The sequence below is a fragment of the Zerene cesonia genome, chromosome Z (assembly GCF_012273895.1).
Source record: "Zerene cesonia ecotype Mississippi chromosome Z, Zerene_cesonia_1.1, whole genome shotgun sequence".
NCBI lineage: Eukaryota > Metazoa > Arthropoda > Insecta > Lepidoptera > Pieridae > Zerene > Zerene cesonia.
Window position 1 is genome coordinate 10,595,334 of NC_052122.1, and position 12,043 is coordinate 10,607,376.

Sequence of the window (12,043 nt, forward strand, 5' to 3'; positions counted from 1 at the left end):
ATGAAGCGTTAATTCTATTCATAGTGAATAATAGATAGTCCATCGCTACATATGAAATATACATATTATATCGGGAAATAACTGAATGTGAATCTCATTATAGAAGTTTAAGCTTTGTGTTATTTAATTTTTCCGAAAAAATAATTGTCCCACTAGCAATTACAATTAAAAATTTTAAGATATTGTTGTAAGAATACTAATTTCCGGTTAAGCATTTTAAGTAAGAAACTATTTTTTTTTAATCATTAGCGGGCAACTGAGCTGGCTGTTTCCCTCATGATAAGCGACCATCATCCATGAACATCCGAAGAAGTAGTACCTTTGTGAATGCGCTACACGCTTTTAAGGGGAAAGAGATAAGGAAAGGATTGCCTGGAAAGAAGAAATGAAAGACTGGGATGGGTGCGGAAAAGGGGGGAGAAAAAGAGGGGGTGTGGTACTTCCCCGGTGCGAGATAGCCCAATTCGTGCCCAAACGTGTTCAACTCCCACATTATTTGTAGTTATGTTTTATAATACACAAAATTTTTAAGATATTCTACCTATCTACAGTAATATATCTTTCTATTTATCTATAGTAATACAAACTGATACCTGAAAAAACGTTGATAATATTTTTTAGGGAAAATGGGCAGAATGCGAAACTTTACCATACTCTTAAGTTTCAAAAGTAGAACATGTTTAAGTTTATACTAAACTTATTAAATATTAAAACATAATATATTCACATATACAGCCTCTTCCTTTCTATGCGCCATAACGAGTTGATAGAAATTAAAAAGATTAAAAAATATCGTCAACATTTATAAAAAACATAGTTATTAGTAGCAAGCTATTCATTTTATATGCCGTTATATAAAAGACAGTATCGTGAAGTTACACCCTAAATAGAATTTGATTTATACACTACTCTGATCCATACATTATCTATTTTGATTGATAAATCTACATTTAAAAGTTGTATTCAAACGTCATTTAGCTGTTATAAGTGACTTCTAGTAGTATCGATTTTTACGCAAAAATCACGAAGCGTTCGATTTGACGTTTCTCTACCCAATTACTTACTCCCAGACAACATGTAATCGAATTTAGTGAGACACTAGTCTCCAACTTCCTAGCTCTTCTCTCAACCGACGAATAACCAACCAATAGATGTGAACTATTTGTATGATAACACTTATGCTGGTTATAATGTGACGCTGACCGCACGCTGTTCGTCGGTGCTGACTGCATGCACGTATGCATGTCTATGCACCGCACACGCTCATACTAACGCGTTATTTTAAAACGCTTAGTATTTTTCGACATTTTCCAACAATAATATATAGACTTATATATAATAGCATATCGAATTATCGCACCCAAAATCTAATGCTAAATTCCATGAAAATCGTTTTAGACGTTTCCGCGAATCAGGATATAAGAAAACAAGAATTGCTCGTTTAAAGATAATTCTTTTCACGCTAAACAAAAGAATGGTGTAAGTTTCATCATCATCAGCCCATACACGTTCCCACTGCTGGGACACAGGCCTCCTATGAGGGTTTAAGTTTATAATTATAATATTTCCAGAAAGTTATAATATTTTGTTAAATAGTTAATATACAGGATGTATGGGGAAAAACATCCAATCTCCATAAACAATTAACAAACTATTTTTAAATTAAAGTTAAAATAAATTAAAGTCGGCAATCCATTTGTAGAGGCGTAATATGCAATGACCTTTCGTCTCTCCAAATATTCATGAGGATATAAAACAAGAAACAAACACACACACACACACACACACACACACAGACACACCATTCAATTAATCTGATGAATGAACATGAATGAACAATGAACAATACGAAGACTTATACAAAGTAAGGAAATCGAGTACAAAAAGAATAGTATAGAAATAAATTAAAAAGAGAAACATTAATAGGTATAAAGCATTTCGTGGGCCCAGTTATATACAAATGATATTAAAGCTCAGGATTTATTCTTACATTGTATAATTTCCATTAATGTTGACCTTTCCGTTCTATTTAAGTTGAAATTCGCTTGCCGTTTGCAAATATTCTAACACCAAAACAGCTCATAGCTATCCAATATGATTGCACAATAGGTATACTGTGAATATAAGGCTAGAGTTTAACGTAAAATCTGTTTTTTAGTGTTTATAGATACATAAACACATTTGTATTTGATACCTTTAGATTTGTTAAGAAAACAAATAAAGCAGGCTATCCCGTACAGTTGAACTCTGTGGGGATTTTAGTTCAAGTGTGCTAAGTTTTTGAATCGGCCTAAATAGAAAATTGTGAAAAATGTGTGATGCCATAGATACGGTGCTACGTGTACACGTTTCTATTATAACTAAATTTCACAGTTAATCACCATGTCAAAAACAAACCCTATTTCGCTTATAAGTGGTTATCACACTAATACAAATCATTTTTTATATCATTCGTTGTAGCTGTAGTGAGGGTTATTTAAGAAACTATTAGGAAGGGGATTGCCCATATTTAGGGATGAAGATAGAGAGAGAATTAGTAAGAGTAATTCACGAAAGGAAGATAAAGGGTAAAGAAAAGGAGCCGGCTCTCCCACTCACCGCAAAAAACACAGTAGTATTTAAATGCTATTTTACGGCAACTTTTGTGGGTCGTGGTGTTTTCGCCAGTTCGAGCTAGCTCAATACTTATCTTAGCATGGTCGATCTCACATAACATAATCAAATGAATTTGGTCCATACACGCGCTCTAAAGAAAGCGCTATCATTTCACAATTTTATTGCAACTGTGTGGGCCGATAAAATATCTTAATAAGCGTTTTGTAGCGCCCACTGGCTACATTTATATGAAAAGTTATATTTATCCTTTTAGTTATAGTGACATGACCATCCACTAATTGATATTTATAGTCCCTTTTCAACTTGTGATTATGATGCTCGAATAATTTTGCAACGACCGCATGTATATTTGGGTATTGTAAAATAATGGTGCCCTGTTCATTTGTTTGTTTATGTGCTTTACAAACTTTTCAGTTTCAATTTCATTTGATAATGCAACTGGATAACGGATATTTTATTAATTTTTAGTCTTTGATTTTATGAACATTCTAAGTTGTCTAGAAATATTTTATAATAGTTAATTGCGTAGTACAAAGATTATATGAAATGCTTTTGCCAATCTAGAAGGAAATTTCACATTTATTTACTGTAATTGCTAATCGTAAATTTCTACACCACTTTACGTCGTTGGAATTACAAAGTGTGAGCAAAGCAATTCCACATTTCTGCTTTAAAAGTTAATTATATTCGGTATGGCGCATTTCAAAAATTAAAAACATACAAAGAAATACATTTGATAGCAACGTTTATCCATATCATAGTCATTAACTATTTTGGAATAGAAACTGGATAATAGAAAAAACTGGATGTTGTAATGAGAGTCAGATATAAGAAGAGTATATTGATGGGACGTATATTTCGTTAAAAGCAGTGGTGGCTCAGTGGTGAGAACCTCGGACTTCAAAGTCGATAAGTCGGGGTTCGAGACCGGGCGGAGAATTTAGTAAACAAACTGATTTTTTAATTTATCAGAACATGTGGATAACATCACCACTGCTTTAAACGGTGAAGAAAAACATCGTGAGGAAACCGGCATATATAAGAATCAAAAAAGTTCGACGACATGTGACATCTACCAATCCGCACTTGGCCAGCGTGGTGGATTATAGCCTGAACCCTCATAGCAGGCCTGTGTCCCAGCAGTGGGAACATATATGGGCTGATGATGACGATATTTCTTTAACGTGACTTATATTCTTATAGAAATACTACTATACATGCATACATAGGGACCGACGCGGGATGCGATTTTGCTTCAAACTATGTAGTGATAGTTTATTCTACAAATATATTAGTACAACATAACAAGTAAATAAATAATAAAATATATATAATATACAATGCAATTTTTAGCATATATTATTACTTAAATTTTTATTTACTTGAATCAATTGCAAACCGGACGGCAAACGCAATGAAAAAATTACTTGGAAATATATATGAGCTTGTTTCTATTCCTCCTAGAACCAAATAGACTGACAGCAGTTTTATATTAATTTTGTTCACAATTATAAATAGTATTTTGAGCTTATACAAGCAGTGATATGGATCATTCTGAGTGTCTTGGAAATATGGAAGAGCGAGATTTCCGTATAATGTAGCATCAAGGAACATTGTGTCGTACGTGTATTCGAAGCGTGCTTTAAAAACTTTGTCAAGTTAATATTATTAAGCTTCCGCAAAGCCTCGCACTTTATGTAAAACTTCCCCTGCAAAATATTCTTGTGAAATTTGAAACGTCTATGAACTTTTCGCGAAATTGATTTATAAACTTTTTAATTAACTCCGAAATAATTTTTATAATTTCATTGTTCATCTATTTTGCGACTTAGAGTTTGACTATTTTAAAGATTCTTTGTAATTTAAATTTTATTTTACTGCTTCTATATTTTTACCCCTTACGACTTTTACTATGATATAGAGTGTATTAAATAATTATATATTTATCTTGCTTTAAACGCGTCATAAACTTTATTTCTTAATAAACTACTCAAATCCCCTCCCCCACACACACACATAAAAAAACCATAACCGTTCTTCGAAAACCAAGTGAGATACAAAACGCTGATATTGAGAACTAAAAATTATACCGGCAATTCAATGAAAGGCACTAATAAATATATATAGTTAAGAAAAAACTAAAAAAACTATTTGATAATATATATAGTTAAGAAAAAACTAAAAAAACTATTTGATAATAGAATGAATAAAATAGTCTAACTTGATAATAAACGGAGTATGTAGATAAGGAAATCATTGAACCCCGGCGTTCCTTATCAGGATAATAAGATGTATATGATAAGTGTTTTTGCACATGTGGAAGCATATGTGTATTTAAGTACGTACGAAGTGGCTTACATACATACGGTATAAGCTAAAAGTGTGTTAAAAACCAATTAATTTACGAAACATTTATAATAGGAAGAACATATTGCGCCAAATATAATGATAAAAGTCACGTATTCTTTAGTCAGCTCGCGATAGAAAATACTTTTGAATGAACACATTATTATATTGGATAGCGGACAGTCAGGAATGCGTAGTGAGGCATGACCTTATAGAGAATAGATATATAGAGGACATGTCGGAATCCAAAGGACTGAGCTCCTTAGTGAAGATCTATCGATTCAAAGGTCGCGTTTTCCTATAAGCGTATTTATTTAAAAAGGCGATTTGTCCCAATCACATCTATTTTATAATATTATACAATTGAAGAGTTTGTTTGTCTACAAGCTGGTTAAATTAATACATACTTACAAATACACAGAAATTGGGGCGTCTGTTTGTAATGTCAAATAACCGCCTATTAGTCAATTCACGTGTTATACCACGTACACCGTACCAAATTAGTATTTTTTTATAATTTTTGTTTGTCTATTTGTTCCGAATAATCTCTGGAACCGCTGGATCAATATCGACGAACGAACGATAACAAGTAGCTGATGTGATTGGATTAACTTAGGTGATTTTTCATTGTGATATAGCCTAGCTACGTATGTATAACCTAGCTACGGAATCATTGAGATTTCAAGTCAAATCCTGGGGGAGTGAAACCGTAGGACGCAGCTAGTCACTATATAAATACAATACACTTTATACATATGTGTGTGTTTAATAAAGAGATTCCAAGACATTACACATATTAAATGAAACTTAATCCGATATTTCTTCTATTAACATTTATACAAAAATAGATAACCTCATAAATACAATATCACATTTGTTCCAAGAACATAATAATATTTATTACACGTGCTACAGCAATTAGTGATTTATTTTCGCATATTAACACCGCTTTACGCATCATTAGTTCTTTAGCTATGAGCACATCAATCACACGCTCAATTATATTTAATTTTTCAACCGAATTCCGAAACACGAGGCGCTTATAAACATTTTTTTTGGCTTTGTTACCTCAGAACTTTCAAATGGATGAATTTGATGATTTTATTTCATTTGAACGCTATCACCATTTAAATTTAATCTATCTATATATATAAAAGAAAGTGGTGTTAGTTACACCATTTATAAGTGAAGAACGGATTAACCAATTTGGCTGAAAATTTGTGCAGAGGTAGCTTGGACCCAGGAGACGGACATAGGGTAGTTTTTATCCCGGAAATCCCACGGGAACGGGAACATGCTAGAAAAACCCCGGGTCTAAGTTTCCTGCGACTACGCGGGCATAGCCGCGGGCGGATAGCTAGTTTCTGATAATTTGAGGAAGATATTTTTAGTTATTATCGTGATGAGAAACGGTCGAAATAATATTTTCGCATGTTGAACAGAGCATTAAATATTTAATATTAATCAGTGGACCAGTACGTGCTTTTGTGCTCTGGTAACTATGATTTAGTTTTCGACTTTGATTATTAATGCAATGACCTGATTATTGAATTAATATTTGTCTTATTTTAAACAAAATTTAGCCCCTCATTATGTCTTTATTTTATGTTTTTTTATACAATTTTATAAACAAATCAGATTGATTTGAGTAGCCGAATTAAATGCTGTTATCAACCAATCTTTATAAAAGAAAAAGGTTCTCGATGTGACTGTATTTTTCCTGTTTGTTACCTCGTAACTATTAACCGGGTGAACCGATTTTTATCATTCCTTTTTTAATTAAAACTATTACCTGCCATGTGGTTCTATTTAATAGATCTAATTCTGACAATTTGAAGGCAATTCAGTTTTTTTGGTTAAACATAATTATTTGATTGCTATTCCATGTTTATTTCCAGATCAGCAATTATCTTATAAGGGACAGAACCATGACTCTTATTAGCTCAGTGGGATATTACGAACCTCATTGAATGCGCAATGAAAAACCAAGAGTACGAGTATAACTTAGGTTCAATGAGCCATACTGACTCCCGGTATGTCTGAGTATTTGAAAACTTTTAGAAGACCAGACTTCAAATGCCACGACTGCAGTAATTAGGTCAGGAAACATGTGTCATACCACACGTAGTTTGTGTTAATAAAACATTTCATTTAACCTCAATGAAACAGGAATGAGAGTTTTCGTTAGAAAGAGTTTATTAAATTTCTTCTAAGAAGGTTGAAGGTGGAGAAAAATTCATTAGACATCTACAAATACTTCATATTTTAGTGTCGGAGTCGAGCTTCGGCACGGATTGGGCCAGCTCGTATCGGAGAAGGTCATCATAGATCAATGTGAAATAGCTGTATGCAAAAAGAAGCAATGTTGTTAATGTGGCTACACCTACTGACCGTTATGTTTTGTGCGAAAGTGAAAAATTAATAGAAAAAGGAAAAGCAAAACTACCAAATGCACCGCCTCATACAAATCTGATTTCATTAAAATTCGTTGTATGTTATGTACAGGCGTAAGGTCGATTGCAGACCTTACGCCTCTACAAATGGATTGCCGACTTCAAACTGGAGAGGGGCTGAGAAAGGATTGACGAGAGGAATAAAGGAAAGTACTGAGAATGGGAAGGAAAAGGATATGGGCCTCCGGCTATCCCACTCACCGAACGAATAACAGTATAAAGCTATTTCATGACGGTCTTCTGTGGGGATGGGGCACTTCCCCGGTGCGAGCTGCCCCAATTCGTGCCAAAGCTTGCTTGACTACCACATACGATATGTTATGCATCTTTTATAAAATATAATGCAATTTAATTAAGGATAGGAACGACAACGTAAGCTTTATGTTTCAATTTAGCGTCAAATATGATAAAAAAAAGATTTTCTTATAAATCCATATGTGATTCAATAGTGGTTAATTTTTTTTTCGCGATTCTCACATGAATTTTTAATACAAACATTTTTTCATAACTTTGATTATAAATTCGTTTGGATTAATATATAAAAGATCGCAAACGAGCAGAGAATCGATTCTATACTTTTAATTAATTACATGAATCCTTCAACATGAGGGCGATTCAGTTTTTAACAATTAATCATTATTAATATAATACATAAATAAGACACATGTGGCAAAGACTTATAAGCCATGTATTACGAAACATTAAATAGCTTTGTGTTTTATTACTTCTGTAGTGTAAATGCTCGTAGTAGTAAGCATAAAAGTGGGCTAATTTAGTTACCTTAACCTGTTAATACTTACATACAGTTACATACAGAATAAATAAAGAAATAAATTGCCAGTATCCACACTTATTATTTGTTTGATTGGCCTCATAGTATTTGAAATATATACATATATATTTTCCAATGCACTACTACGCTGTGTCTTAAAATGTCAAAGGAAAATACCACGTGTCAAGAGATCCTAGAATATATTGGACCAGTATAAAAGACGATTTAAACGTATTCTGCGTTGTGTGAAAACGCGAAAAAGACGTAAAAAATCTCTCCTAAAAGTTTCGTTATAGACGTAATGATGGATTCTGAATGACCTTAGGCTGATATTATTGCAGTCCTTGTGATAACTTATTAAATATATATTAGAACAATATAATAGTTTTCAAAAACATAAGAGGATAATAATAAAAGACGATTCGGCTTATTTTAAAATGCCTTGTCAAATATGTTATTATATAATTTTGTAGCAACGTCTTCTCTGGTAAATGTTCTGACGGAATTATTAATATGGTTTCAAACATGTGTGTTTATATACTACTAGCTGCGCCCCGTGGTTTCACCCGCGTAAGTCCTCCCGTAGGAATATCGGGATAAAAAGTTACCTATATGTTGAAATGAAATGAAATGAAATGAAATGAAAATGAAATGAAACCTATATGTTACCTATATGTTATTCCTGTTGTCCAGCTATCTACGTACCAAATTTCATTGGTAAAAGTTCAAACGGTTCAGTAGATTTTGCGTGAAAGAGTAACAAACACAAACACACATATCCTTACAAACTTTCGCATTTATAAAGTTAGTAGAAAGTAGGATGTATAGTAAGTTTTTTTGCATTCCGTATTTCAATTATACGTAAAGGTTAAAGGTAAAGCAATGACTATTATGCCATTATGGGTCAATGTAAAATAAACTTGAAAAAAATGGTTGCCTGTAAAGTCGGTTTTACGGGCGAAGATTTTACGTGACAACGTCTTTTTCTCGGTAGAATATTTATTGATATGAATATTATTAAATTGCACAATAGGAACAAGGAATTGAATGAAAATAAGAATTGCACAAATTTTAACTATAGAAAATATTATTTGTTTACTAAAAAGACAGAGACAGAGACACAAGCACGCGCCGATTCAATGCGCCTAATTCTCTAGTGCTGCGCGCGCGGCGGACCAATCATAGTTCGGTGACTCATCGTAACGTTACCGGGCGTTACACTTTTTCATAAGTGCCTCCGAGGCGCAACCTAATTTAAGACGTTGTCACGTCAATATAAAGTACCCGTGATAATCGTATCTCTTAAATAAGAAATAAAACAAATAAAATATACTTACAAATGAATTCCACGATTTTGTTCGGTAGAGACCATCTGCGTCGAATGTTCAAGTTGAAATGGCTGCCGCTACTGGTGGTGGAACGATTGGAGGACTGAGAACCTGCTGGAGAAGATAATAACATATAAATATATAACATAATTTTTATTTGGCAACAAAAACACATGTACACGAAATTGGACTTATCTTACAAACAATACAATATAGTAGCTTGGTACATTTAAGTGCGATATTTTGAGCAATGTCGCTTATGGTAGGCGGTGACCTGTGTTCTAGGAGATATCATCCGCCCATTGTAACGAGTTATTTCAGTATAAAGACTATGCTATGTATGCTATATAATATTCAATTAACGGGTACGAAAAATATATCGTATATATAGGTACGAAAAATATATAAGATTATCGGCATTTTAAATGTGTTATTACACTTGATTCTACTCAAATATCTGAAGGAAGTGATTTTGCTTGTTAAGAATTTTGGATTGCAAACAAGTGATTGAAACATGTGCTTTCTTGGTAATCTGGATTAAAAAATAGCATTTATATGGTTTATTGCATTTGCCAAACCTTGTTGCAATTTAAATCGCGTAATGGCGTCATAAATTCAGAAGAATATAGCGTTTAGATTTTGTCCGACTTCAAACTCGATCCTTATGTTATCTGATTTGATTACGAGGGTGGTCCCTACCTACACTATAGGGAAGTTTGGTGTCATTTTCTCTTTATGTAAGACTAGCTACGACCCGCGGTTTCACCCGCGCATGTCCGTATCCCGTAGGAATATCGGGAAAAAATGTTGCTGTTTACGTACCAAATTTAATTGCAATCGGTTCAGTAGTTTTTGCGTGAAAGAGCAACAAACATACACACATTCTTACAAACTTTCGTATTTATAATATTAGTAGCATTATTTAGAAGAGCTTATTTATCATGCTATAAAAACGACTGATTCGTCTCAATGACACATATATGGTTGCCGAAAGCAGGTTTCTGTAGGTGTATTGTTCATTTTGTGTATTTTGCAAGGACTCTGTACTTTGTATTATTACTTCTCGATTCAAGTGCATTTTAGAGAGTTAGATTAATAAATTGCATTGATTTCGCTTTGTCCGCTTATTTTTTATTGTTTTCATAAACTCGTCGGTTTCATCGTCATAATTAGAAAAAAAAGAGGAAGTATTTAATGGCGCATACACTATCATTTTTAGGTAGATGTAAAAGTACATGATATGAAACAGTCTTTATTAAAGTATTTATTTACACCAAGTGGATACCAGAGTGCAGGTATTAAATAATTTATCTTAAATGCATTTCGCTTATTATTGATATGTTAATTGACTCTGTAATTAGATTTTGAAATTATATCGAGTATTTTGTTTCAATTACACACTTGAATTTATACATCCGAGATTTATTATATTATATAGCTAGCTCGGTTAATAAATATTTATATAAATCGGGTAATAAAATACGCCTGATAGAAGTGATAACTTAGAAACAACAAAAACAAAACCAAAAAAATAATAACGTCCAGGTTGCCTGGTAGAGATTGCTGTCTAGCAATAAGGCCGCCTTTTGTACAAAATATCATTGTGCCATATTATATTTTGTATAAAATTTTCTTCCTGTTTTGTACAATAAAGTATTATAAATAAATAATTAAATGAAAACGTCGAGAATTTAGTTACACATGTGAAATTTTCAATTTTGTTACTTGGAATTTGTTAGGAAAAGCATTTTAATCGTATTATTTGGTATTGCGCTCAATCGTATTTATCGCTATTTTAATTAAAACATCTCATTTTTGTACTTATAATGACAACATTTTCATCAAAACAATAGCTTTTAAGTACTTAGCACGTAGATGTTTCAGGGTAAATAAGTATTGTTTGTGGAAACTGTAGATTAAATTGTATTATTTTATAAAACATACATATAGCATTACCGAAAATGTTTTACACAAAATACTTAAGAACCTTTTATTTTCTAAAATCTTTTGTATTAAATATAGCGTGACAATATTAGACCTAAATGAAAAAGGGAACGCTTTTAATGTTTTCTGAACAATAATCTTTGTTTGGCAATTGTAAATTATATTCCACGTATAGCTGTTTTATTTAAATGTATTATTTTCCTAATTTCGAGATATTTACCTTCAAGTATGAAACTGGAGTAAAAAAAATTACCTTTTAATATGAGGAAATACTCCATTAAAATATGAGATATAAATGTTTTTAATAATAAAAATATAAAGCGATGCATTGCAAATTTTACTGATAAGACAAATGCTGGATCTATTCAGATTCTATAGCGCTGTTTACTTAAAGTTTTACATTGCGAAGAAGAAGAAGTTTCACGTTATTCTAGCAGAATATAATGTTAATGAAACACGATTTCTAAATATTGCAATACCGGTACAATATCACAATACAACTGCTGCTGTACAAACTTTGTTAAATTTTGTTCCATTACACGAAGCTTAGCAAATTCCAATTGCAAACTATATTTCAATTGTCG